The 11,617-nt window shown below is 37.2% G+C and overlaps 2 long non-coding RNA genes across 2 annotated transcripts in view; both read left to right on the top strand.

The window, feature by feature from the left end:
• Positions 1-205: 205 nt before the first annotated feature.
• Positions 206-711, top strand: LOC128636302 (uncharacterized). Its single transcript, XR_008398691.1, has 2 exons — positions 206-517; positions 598-711. It is a non-coding gene; the product is annotated as an uncharacterized LOC128636302 (long non-coding RNA).
• A 3,378-nt stretch (positions 712-4,089) lies between these two features.
• The window catches only part of LOC128636295 (uncharacterized), a 39,479-nt gene continuing 31,951 nt past the window's right edge, over positions 4,090-11,617 (top strand). The window contains exon 1 of the long non-coding RNA XR_008398690.1: positions 4,090-4,184. This is a non-coding gene — a long non-coding RNA (uncharacterized LOC128636295). The remainder of the gene's footprint in view (positions 4,185-11,617) is intronic.

The raw sequence follows: 11,617 nt of genomic DNA, 5'->3' as shown, positions 1-11,617 counted from the left end.
TTTTAGGTCTTTTTTGATGCATTGTCAGCATTGTATGAGGATCCTTATAGACAGGCAACAGCTGAAAAAGCCCTAAGAAATTTAAAACAAGCTAAAAGACCTGTGGAGGACTTTATTACTGAGTTCAAACGGTATGCCAGGGATTCTGAATGGAACGAAGTTTCTTTAAGAAATCAATTTAGCTTGGGCTTAAATGAATCCCTAAAAGATGAACTTGCTAGATTAGACTTACCTGTATCCTTAGATGCCCTATATGATTTAGCAATAAAATTAGATAGGAGATATAGGGAAAGAAGGGTTGAGAAACTTTCTTATGAGTCATCTAGCAAAAGATACAACAGTATTCCTAACCCTGCTCCAGCCACATCTACTGAAACACCTATGGATTTAGGGGTATTACGTGGACCCCTAACTCAAGAGGAGAAGAATAGAAGGAGATTGAATCATCTCTGCATGTATTGTGGTTCTAAAGAACATATTCTGAGAGACTGCCCTAATCTTCTAAAACAGAAGTCAGGTAAAACCATCACTACTAACACTACTGTCTGTACTTCTCTTTCAGATCAGATGTTTATAAAACTACCTCTATCTTTGCAGTGGGATCAAAGACGACTGAATATTGAGGCCATCGTGGATACTGGGGCAACTGGTTGTTATATAGACATAAGTTTAATTGAAAAAAATAAAATACCACATATAGCAAAAGAAAAACTTGTTTCTATACGTGTCATAGATGGTAACACAATTAGTACTGGTCCAGTTACACATGAGACTATACCTCTACTGGTGACTTGCAATCAGACACATGTTGAATACATGTCTTTTGACATAATACCCTCACCTCTGTTTCCAGTTGTCATAGGTATGAACTGGTTAGTAAAACATAACCCTATCTTTGATTGGCAAACATTATCTATAAAACTTGATTCTGGTTATTGTAAAAATACCTGTTTACAAAATCATCACATACTACATACATCCTCACTCTCATTACCATCTCACTATTCGGATTTTAGTGATGTTTTTGATGTAAAAGAAAGTCAGGTATTACCTCCGCATAGACAGTATGACTGTCCAATTGAGTTATTACCTGGTAGCACAGTACCTATAGGGAGAATTTATCCTTTATCTAAATCTGAATTAAACCATATTAAAGAGTATATCGATGATAACTTAAAAAAAGGTTTTATTAGGCCATCTACCTCACCAGCAGGTGCTGGAATGTTTTTTGTACGTAATAAGGATAATTAATTACGTCTAATAATTGATTATCGTCAACTGAATAAATGTACCAAAAAGAATCGTTACCCATTACCTCTCATTCCAGAGATTATAGAACGATTGCAAGGCGCCACCATATATACAAAGCTTGATTTACGTGGTGCATATAACCTGATCAGAATGAAAGAGGGAGATGAATGGCTGACAGCTTTTAGGACCCGTTACGGTCTCTTTGAATATCAAGTCATGCCATTCGGGCTATGTAACGCCCCAGCCACATTTAAAAATTTCATAAATGATATTTTTAGAGATATATTAGACACTTACATCATCATATATTTGGATGATATTCTGATCTTTTCTAAGAACTTGGATGAACACATAAAACATGTTTGTTCAGTTTTATCCCGTTTAAGAGCTCATCATTTGTTTGCCAAATTAGAAAAATGTATTTTTAACTCATCAGAGATTACCTTCCTAGGCTATCAAATTTCACCATCTGGTATTAAGATGGATCAGAATAAGGTGAAAATTATTCAAGATTGGCCACAACCTCGGACTAGGAAACAATTACAACGTTTCCTAGGTTTTGCTAATTACTACCGCAAGTTTATTAATAAATTTGCTGACATTGCAAAACCTTTGACTAATCTCACTAAAGTACAAAACACTTTCAAATGGCATTCAGAAGCTCAAAGCGCTTTTGAATTCCTAAAATCTAGCTTCACTTCTGGCCCTATTTTGCAATACCCAGACCCATTGTTGCAATTTACTTTGGAGGTAGATGCATCAGAATATGCATTAGGAGCTGTATTGTCACAAAAAAATTCCACTACCCAAGTACTTCATCCTGTGGCATTTTTTTCTAGAGTTCTTTCAGCTGCGGAGATGAATTATTCAGTAGGCGAAAAAGAACTCCTATCTATAAAAGACTCCTTTGAACAATGGAGGCATTTACTAGAGGGTACTACTGAACCAGTTTTAATCTATTCTGATCATAGAAATTTGCAATATTTGCAAATTTGTAAAACACTGTCTGCCCGTCAGGTGAGGTGGAGTATTTTCTTCTCACGGTTTAACTTTGTTATTTGCTATAGACCGGGAAGAAATAATGGTAAAGCAGATGCCCTATCCAGGTTGCCTGATAAACCCAGCTACGCACCACCACATCAACATATCATTCCAGAAGATTGTTTCTTAGGTATTCTACAACTTACACCTACTTCTTTAAAACAGTTACAACGTAGTGACACAGAGAAACCAATGCATCTGTTGCATCAAGATTCTAATGGTATTCTTTTATATAACAACCAGATAAATATTCCAAAATCTTGTAGACCCACTGTTCTCCAGATGGTACATGATTCCACTTTAGCAGGTCATTTAGGAGTGAATAAGACATTATCTCTACTAAAGAGATCTTTTTGGTGGCCTACTTGTAATAAGGATGTTAAAACTTACTTCTCTACTTGTACCACCTGCGCAACATCAAAATACTCAAGAGGCAAACCTTATGGATTGCTGTTATCTCTCCCTGTGCCCAGTAAACCATGGTCAAACATTTCAATGGACTATATTGTGGATTTACCCAAATCTTCCAATTACACTACCATTTTAGTAGTAGTGGATCAATTTTCCAAGATGGCTCATTTCATTCCTTGCATCTCTTTACCCACAGCAAAACAAACTAGTGATCTTTTGATAAAAGAAGTGATCAAGTTGCATGGTTTACCAACATCTATTGTTTCAGACAGGGGATCACAATTTACTTCCAGATTTTGGAGGGAATTATGTTCTACACTTCATATTCAACAGAGGCTCAGTACTTCTTACCACCCACAAACAAATGGACAGACGGAGCGCACTAACCAGTGGCTCGAACAGTACCTCCGGTGTTTCTGTTCTTCCCAACAGCAAGATTGGTCAACTTATTTACCTCTTGCGGAATTTTCATACAATAACACTATGAATACCTCCACCCAACAAACACCATTCTTTATTAACTATGGCATTCATCCTTCATTTCATGTATTCTCTGATATGACTAGCACCTGTCCAGCTGTGAATGATACTCTCAATTCTATTTCGGAGAAGTTTGCTATTATCAAGGATAATATTGAAGTAGCTCAAAATTCTCATAAACGTTATTAGGATTTAAGAAAAAGGCCTTCACCTGTGTATAAGGTTGGACAAAAGGTCTGGTTGTCCACCAAACACTTACGCTTATCCGCTCCTTCAAGGAAACTAAGTCCACTGTTTATAGGTCCATACGCTATTACAGCATTAAAGAACCCGAATACAGTTACTTTGGACTTGCCTGCACATTTTAAAATTCATCCCACCTTTCACGTGCCATTGGTGAAACCTGACACATTACATTTGGACACATCTTCTCCTGCATCGACTTCGACCATTGTACAACCTGAGGTTGAATATGAGATTCAAACTGTTTTGGACTCTAGAAGAGTAGGTGGGGTTCTGCAATATCTCATAAGATGGAAGGGGTTTACCCCTGCTGATGACTCTTGGGAGCCTGCCACGAACTTGCATGCTCCTCGGTTGGTGTCACTTTTTCACCGCCGTCACCCGGATCGACCTTCTTCTTCTCAACCGGAGGTTGTTCCTTGAGGGGGGGGGGGTATGTCATATTACCACCCCTTATGGCTGCTCATTCTGACACCCTATAAATACTGACCTGTGTCTTCCTGTCATTGCTTGTTATTTTGAATTCCTCAGTCTTCTATTGCTCTGATGTGCTGTGAAATCTGACAGGCCTTCTACTGAGACACTTCTGACATCATCAGCTGCAGCCGGGTGTGGCTTCTCTCCTTCAGCTCTGTGAACACACTTCCTGCTCACTCCTGCTCTGCAAACTTTGAGAGTAATCCCTGCTCTCTCATTTTTTCTTAAGTTCTACTTGCTGTGATAACGGACCTGTAAACTCAGTGATATTCTACTCAAAGGTATTTTTTTGTGCATAACTTTGTTTATTCTATTAAGGATTATTTTGCATCACATTAGAGCTCTTACTTTTTCTATTATGCATATTTATTTTTACTATATCAGGGTACTCAGTTTTGTTATGTTATATAAAGGGTTTAAACAATTGCATTGAGAATTAAGACTTTTACTCATTTGTTTAGCAAATCCTTTATTAAAATAAACACAGTGCTTAAATACTATGACCTAAGTTGTGGTTTATGGTTAAAAGCTACTGTTACATACCTTTTTTACTTCAGCCTGAGTTTGTTCAGCAGCTGAGTTGTCTGCATCTCCTTTTTTCAGAAAATAATCTACTTGGATTATAACACAAGTGCACTATCCCGACAAGAAAATATTAATATTTCACATTTTAATGTTGTTTACATAGAATAATATGTTCTATTTATTCATGAATACATATTTCTAAATATATTTGATGGTATTTTGGTACTATGTATAACTATACCTATATATGTAGATGATTATATCTAGGTATAGATATAAATAGATATATATAGGAATATTTACTTAAAAATAAATAGAACATATTCTGATATGTAAAGAACATTGGAATGTGACATGTTTACAGTAAATACAATATACCGTAGTTACATTTTATATGTGTATATATGTCTGTAAATAAATATAAATACATACATATGTACACACATATAAGCCAAGACCCTAAGACTGAGCTCCAGCATGGTGGACAAGACCATACAGTGGTTTCACAGGACAGGTTCCAATCAGAACAGGCCTTGCCATGGTCGACCAAAGAGGTTGAGTGCATGTGCTCAGCGTCATAGCCAGAGGTTGTCTTTGGGAAATATAGGTATGAATGCTGCCAGCATTGCTGCAGAGGTTGAAGGGGTAGGGGGTCAGCCTGTCAGTGCTCAGATCATACGCTGCACACTGCATCAAATTGGTCTGCATTGCTGTCATCCCAGAAGGAAGCCCCTTCTAAAGATGATGCACAAGAAAGCCCGCAAACAGTTTGCTGAAGACAAGCAGACTAAGGACATGGATTACTGGTACCATGTCCTGTGGTCCGATGAGACCAAGATAAACTTATTTGGTTCAGATGGTGTCAAGCATGTGTTGCGGCAACCAGGTGAGGAGTACAAAGACAAGTGTGTCTTGCCTACAGTCAAGCATGGTGGTGGGAGTGTCATGGTCTGAGCCTGCAAGAGTGCTGCAGGCACTGGGGAGCTACAGTTCATTGAGGGACCCGTGAATGCCAACATGTAATGTGACATACTGAAGCAGAGCATGAACCCCTCCCTTCGGAGACTGGGCCGCAGGGCAATATTCCAACATGATAACGACCCCAAACACACCTCCAAAACGACCAGTGCCTTGCTAAAAAAGCTGAGGGTAAAGATGATGGACTGGCCAAGCATGTCTCCAGACCTAAACCCTATTGAGCATCTGTGGGGCATCCTAAAATAGAAGGTGGGGGAGCGCAAGGTCTCTAACATCCGCCAGCTCCGTGATGTCGTCATGGAGGAGTAGAAGAAGACTCCAGTGGCAACTTGTGAATTTCTGGTGAACTCCATGCCTAAGAGGGTTAAGTCAGTACTGGAAAATAATGGTGGCCACACAAAATATTGACACTTTGGGCCCAATTTGGACATTTCCACTTAGGGGTGTACTCACTTTTGTTGCCAATGGTTTAGACATTAATGGCTGTGTGTTGAATTATTTTGAGGGGGCAACAAATTTACACTGTTATACAGGCTGTACACTCACTACTTGGCGTCCCTTGAATTCCTGTTGGCTGATTTGAGTCTTCAAATTCAAATCAGCCAATCGGATGAGAGCTACTGAAATCCTATTGGCTGTTCAAATCAGCCAATAGGATAAGAGCTAATGAAATTCTATTGGCTATTCAAATCAGCCAATAGAATTTCAGTAGCTCTCATCCGATTGGCTGATTTAAATTTGAAGACTCAAATCAGCCAATAGGAATTCAAGGGACGCCATTTGTAATCGCGTACCTTGAATTCCTATTCAGTGTACGGCGGAGATCGTATGAAGAGGATCCTCCACCCTCCATGGCTTCACTTCCAGAGTCGCCGGTCTTCAGTTCCACAGTCGCCGGTCTTCACTTCCAGAGCCGCCGGTCTTCAGTTCCAGAGTCGCCAGTCTTCAGCTCCGTGGTCATCGGTCTTCAACTCCGCACTCCTCTCCGCGCCGGCTGGTTCCTGGAAGAAGAAAGAAGAGGTCGCCGCTTGGAAGAAGACTTCGCCGCCTGGAACAGGACCTTCTCCGCTGGTCTTCAGGACAGGTGAGGACCACTTGGGGGTTAGACTTAGGGTTTTTTAAGGGGTTTGTGGGGGGTTTATTTTATTTAGATAGGGTGGGCAGCAATAGAGGTAAATGCCCTTTTAAGGGCAATGCCCAACAAATGCCCTTTTCAGGGCAATGGGTAGTTTAGGGTTTTTAGTGTTAGTTTTCTTGGGGGGGTTTGGTGGGTGGGGGGTTTTACTGTTAGGGGGGCTTTGTGTATTTTTTTTGGCAAAAGAGCTGATTATCTTGGGGCAATGCCCTGCAAAAAGCCCTTTTAAGGGCTACTGGTAGTTTATTAGATTAGGGGGTGTTTTTATTTTGGGGGGGCTTTTTTATTTTCATAGGGATTAGGTGTAATTTTGTAATTTTCTTTATTATTTTCTGTAACCTTAGATTTTTTTATTTTCTGTAATTCTAGTTTAAAGGGACAGTCTACTCCAGAATTTTCATTAGACTGCTCCTTTAATTTATACATAGTTTATTTTTATTTTTAAAGTAGTTAGTTTTTTGTAATTAAGAGTAACTTTAGTATTTTGTAAATCAGGTAATTTTAGTTCATTTAGGGGGTGTTAGGTTAGGGGTTAGGTTTATTTTGTTGTGTTTTAATGGCTGATTAAGGGTTAATATTTTTAATAGGTAGTTTGCGATGTTGGGGTTGGCGGATTTAGGGGTTAATAATTTAGTTATTACTTGCGGTGTGGGTTTGATGGCGGATATAGGGGTTAATAGTTTAAATAGGCATATTGCATTGTGGGGGGTTGTCGGTCTAGGGGTTAATACATTTATTATTAGTAGTGAGAGGGGGGATTGCGGATATAGGGGTTTTACGTGTCGGGCTTATATTTGGGAGGCGTGTTAGACTTTTATGGGAGATTTGTTATTTTCTTTACTTTTATTAGGCGCCGGCAGTTTCTAAAGTGCCGTAAGTCACTGGCGACGACAGATATGTGTATTTGCGCACATTTCTGAACGTCACCAGTTTATCCGACTTACGCCACTTAGGAAATGCCAGCGCCGTATATGTAATACCCTGATGTGCAAGGTGAAATTACAGGTGGCACAGGTTTCTGCGCTTACGCTGAAACCTGCACCGTATATATTGATTCGGGCCCATTGTGTATATATATATATATATACATTCATATACATCTTTAGAGATGTATATGTATGTATCTCTATGTTAAAGCCCTTTGACTTTTTTTTCTAACACCTCATATTTTTGAGCCGATATAACTTTTTCTGCAGTATTTTTTTGAGAGTTTTTTTTAGATGGTGTTATTATAAGTGTAAGTGTACTTTGTAATGCATTTTTTATGTGTTTTGTGAGACTTTTTGTTTTGCAAAACAGTTAACCAGAGCTCTCAGGTTGTGCTAACCCGATGTGCGTTAACTTCAATTGCGCTCAAGTGATCACGTTTACTTTTAACTTGTAATACGAACGAAAAACTCTAAGCGCAGAAACAGCCACGATAAACCCCTTATCACTCATGTGTAACTGTTAGCGCTCCATTCGTAATCTAGACCTATATGACTGATAGCTGTTAGATCCCCTTAATTACAAACAAAGTAGCTGACTAGCCAAATTTATAGCTTCTTCACCCTTTTCCTGCCCCTTTATGCATCTTTTTTGGTACCAAATGACACAAACGAATCAACTTAGTCCGTACATTTTCTCCTACAATATATTTAGTAGTTTGTGTATCGGATGAATTGGCATAAATTCAGTCAAATTTACACATCTCTAAAAATGATGTAGTTGCGCCCTTGCACACGTGTTTTATTTACTTTTAAAACTTTACTTGATGGTATACGTTACCTACAAAATGGTTGTGGCAGCTAAGAGGTTAAAGGGATAATAAACCCAAATTTTTTCTTTCTTGATTCAGATAGAGAATGCAATTTTAAGCAACTTTTTAATTACTCCTATTATCAATTTTTCTTCATTCTCTTGATATCTTCATTGAAAAAGCAGGAATGTAAAGCTTTGAAGCCGGCCCATTTTAGGGTCAGCACCCTAGATAGCACTTGCTTATTGGTGGCAACATTCAGCCAACCAATAAGCAAGTGTAACCCAGGTTCTGAACCAAAAATGGGCCGGCTCCTAAGCTTACTTCCTGCTTTTTAAATAAAGATAGCAAGAGAATGAAGAAAAATTGATAATAGGAGTAAATCAGAAAGTTGCTTAAAATAGCATGCACTATCTGAATCATGAAATAAAAAAATTGGGTTTAGTATCCCTTTAAAATCTATGTCATAAATCCTACCTTTGGAATATAGATCACGTAAGACAAACAACTGAAACTGGCAAGATTTCCAGCTATGACAAGGAATAAATTGGAAATATTTAAGTGTCTGTTTAGATTAAAAAACTGTTTTGGCAAGGTCTGCTGTAACAGCCTGAAATAGTTCAGAAGAATTACCTTTTAACAATTCACTTTGAAAAGTTGACTACTGCACAGCAGCCTAATGATGGGATATCATTCATCTTGGGTGTAGTTCACATACAGGGCTGCTCTTGCAAAGTTAGGTACCTCTAAGCAGCTACTAATTTGGCAGGAGTTTCTCTTTTTTCAAAAAAATCTATCTCATTAATTATGTACTCATTTATCTTATTTTAAAGATAAAATCAAGATTTTTTGTAAAATAAAAAAAATTGTGGAGGAGTTGGCTTTTATTAATAAAAATTGCTTAGTTCACATTAACGCTTACAAAGCCTCTAGCAAATAATGTGATTGTAAAACATAGAAACATCTATCTATTTATTGATTAATGCCAGTCTAATCTATCTATCTATTTATCTATCTATTTATCTATCCGATATTATACTATAATGTACTATACAATCTATAGAAATATAGATATATTAAAAAGAAAGAGATGATAGATAGATTATAGATAGATTAGACATAGATAGATGATAGATAGATTAGACATAAATACATAGATAAATATATAGATAAGACATAGATAGATATATAGATAGACGTAGCCGGTTAAGACGTGGTTTTCCTCTCCAAAACTCTCCGGGACAGCCCTCATGGGATTGTATAAAAATAAAGGGGCGGTCCCTGCGAGTGGCGAGATGTCTCCCGTACAAATAATGAAAGCTGTCTATGAATAAGGCCAGGGGGGCCGAAACGCGTAAGACAGCTTAAGGGATGAGCTGTGATTGAAACCTTTGGATTTTAAGCATGTTTTAATCTTTGAAATAAAGCTTTGACTTTTTAAAAATAAGCGCTTAGTTTTCGCTGGTTTTCGCTGGTGTTTCTAAGTAATCTAAATAATGAAAGCTCTCTGCTATGGAAAAGTTTGCAATGATGGGGAAACCAGCTTGTTTTAAAACTTGAATATTAAACTTAATACAAATCAAATTGCATTGTTTTCAGTGCACTGTAACTTAAAGGGACAGTCAAGTCATATTTAGATACTCATGATATACAGAGAACATACAATTTTAAACAACTTTCCAGTTTACTTCTATTATTTAATTTGCTTCCTTCTCTTGTTATCCTTTGCTGAAAGGTTTATCTAGGGAAGCTCAGGAGCAGCAAATAACCTAGGTTCTAGCTGCTGATTGGTGGCTGCATAAATATACTGATTGTCATTGGCTCACCATGTGTTCAGTTAGAAGCCAGTAGTGCATTGCTGCTCCTTCAACAAATGATACCAAGAGAATGAAAGAATTTTGATAATAGAAGTAATCTTGCAAGTTGTTTTTAATTGTATGTTCTACCTAAATCATTAAAGAAAAATATTGGGTTTTCATGTCCCTTTAACTTTGCTGTAATTTTCGTATGCATAGATTTTCCTTTCAGAATAATTTGAGTTTGATCATTTTGTTTTTTTTGCACATCTACTGTACTTAAATTATGATTTACATTACACATAGTTAATACAATTTATTCTTGCCTAATTTACATACAAATTTTACACAATTTTTGGTGATTTACCTTAACAATACAATTTTTCTCTGCATATTTGTGTGAATGGTTCATTTATTTGTTTTGTAAGATTTTTAAAATTCTATATTTTATTATCTTTCCCATACAAAAATGCAATACCCACCTTAGTGAGACGCTCTGTTTTCAGGGTACAAAGGGTTTATATAATTCCACCAGGGAAATAGAAGGACTGGCGAGCATTCTTATAGAATCTCACCAGCCCAGAGCCATAGATAGATAACAAATATATAGATATATAGATCTCTGGTTAATTGTATTATTGCTAATTGCTACCGCGAGCTTGCGGTAGCAATAACCAGCCACTTGTAATGACTGATTATTTATTGCACTCCACTTGTAATCTAGCCCAAAATGTTGCAATTATGCAGAATTAAAACAGTTTGCAATGCATTTGTGTTTATATTTTGCTTGCTTTCCCTGTACTTTTTTTTTTTTAATTTACTCCTATCATCAATATTTCTTCGTTCTCTTGCTATCTTTACTTAAAAAGCAGGAATGTGATACATAGGAGCCGGACCATTTTTGGTTGAGAACCTGGGTTATGCTTGCTTATTGGTGGGAAAATATAAGCCTCCAATAAGCAAATGCTATCCATGGTGCTGAACCTAAAATGGGCTGGCTGCTAAGATTTACATTCCTGCTTTTAAAATAAAGATAGCAAGAGATTGAAGAAAAATTGATAAAAGGAGTAAATTAGAAAGTTGCTTAAAATTGCATGCTCTATCTGAATCATGAAAGAAAAAAATAGGGTTCAGTGTCCCTTTAAGTTTGTTGATAGTCAATACTTGCACAGTTATGAGGCTGTAGCAGACACTGTTGTGTGGAGAAGAATCCACTTATAGTCTTATAAAAAAACAAAACTAAAATTTTTTTTAGATGTACAGTTTTACATTCTTAACCTTAGTAAAACCGTTCAGAAAAATGTTTTATTTAATTAATTAAATTATCCCTAAATTTAACTTTGCTAGAAGGACAAAAACACATTTGGATTGTGAAATCCCTCATGCCACACAGTCTGGGAGCAAGACAGATTTAATTGCTGCGATAAAACCACAAGAAAGGGCAGGTTTGCATTAAATCTATAACCACATTTCACGAAGGATAGCTTTAATCACCTTTCAAATGTTGACCACGCACTAATTAAAGGGAAAGTGTTCTCATTA

The sequence above is a fragment of the Bombina bombina genome, chromosome 1 (assembly GCF_027579735.1).
Source record: "Bombina bombina isolate aBomBom1 chromosome 1, aBomBom1.pri, whole genome shotgun sequence".
Classification (NCBI taxonomy): Eukaryota; Metazoa; Chordata; class Amphibia; order Anura; family Bombinatoridae; genus Bombina; species Bombina bombina.
This window is presented reverse-complemented; position numbering and strand designations above follow the sequence as displayed.